Raw genomic sequence first — 1,283 nt, forward strand, 5'->3', positions numbered from 1 at the left:
GTATTTTAAATACCACCAGGGTCACCCATGGTGGACAGGTTTCAGATGAGCTTCCAGCCAAAGACAGACTAGGAAGAAGGAGTGACGGACAACTTCTGAATTTTTAGTCACTGAAAACCTTATGAATAACAGAGAAACACTGTCAGATATAGTGCTGGAAAATAAGCCCCTTAGGTTGGAAGTCACTCAAAATGCGACTGGGGAAGAGTTGCCTCCTCAAGGTAGAGTTGACCATGATGACGCAAATGGAGTAAAGCTCGTGGGAGAAATGAGCACGGGAACTTCATTTGATGATGGGGCAAAACTCAAAATAAAGAGAAACAGCTGTAAACATCCACCGAAAATTGGATCATGGAATGTACGAAGTATGAATCTGGGAAAATTGGAAGTTGTCAAAAATGAAATGGAATGCATAAACATTGATATCTTACGCATTAGTGAGCTGAAATGGACTGGTATTGGCCATTTTGAATCTGATTACCACATGGTTCACTATGCCAGAAATGACAAACTGAAGAGGAATGGTGTTGCATTCATTGTCAAAAAGAAAATATCCAGATCAGTCATGAGGTACAGTGCTGTCTGTGATAGGATAATATCCATGCGCCTACAGGGAAGACCGGTTAATAACACTAATATTTAAGTATACGCACCAACCACTAAAGCCAGTGAGGAAGAAATAGAAGAATTCTACCAACTTCTTCAATCTGAAATTGATCAAACATGCAATCAAGATGTACTGATCGTTAATGGTGATTGGAATGCAAAGGTTGGGAGCAAAAAGTAAGGATCAGCAGTTGGTAAATAAGGCGTTGGTGATAGAAATGATGCCGGAGAAGGCATGATAGAACTCTGCAAAATCAATGACTTGTTCATTTCAAATACCTTCTTTAGACAGCATAAGAGACTACTATACACATGGACCTCGCCAGATGGAACACATAGAAATCAAATTGACTACATCTGTAGAAAGAGATGATGGAAAAGCTCCATGTCATCAGTGAAAATAAGGCCAGGGGCAGACTGTGGAACAGACTATCAATTACTCTTATGCAAATTCAAACTGAAGCTGAAGAAAATGAAAATAAGTCCACAAAAGCCAAAACATGACCTTGAATATATCCCACCTGAATTTAGAGATCATCTGAAGAACAGATTTGATACATTAAACACTAAAGACTGAAGACCAGAAGAGTTGTGAGATGACATGAAGAACATCAAAAATGAAGAAAGCAAAATGTCATTAAGAAGACAAGAAAGAAGGAAAAGGTCAAAATGGATGT

The sequence above is a fragment of the Chrysochloris asiatica genome, unplaced genomic scaffold (assembly GCF_000296735.1).
Source record: "Chrysochloris asiatica unplaced genomic scaffold, ChrAsi1.0 scaffold00182, whole genome shotgun sequence".
NCBI lineage: Eukaryota > Metazoa > Chordata > Mammalia > Afrosoricida > Chrysochloridae > Chrysochloris > Chrysochloris asiatica.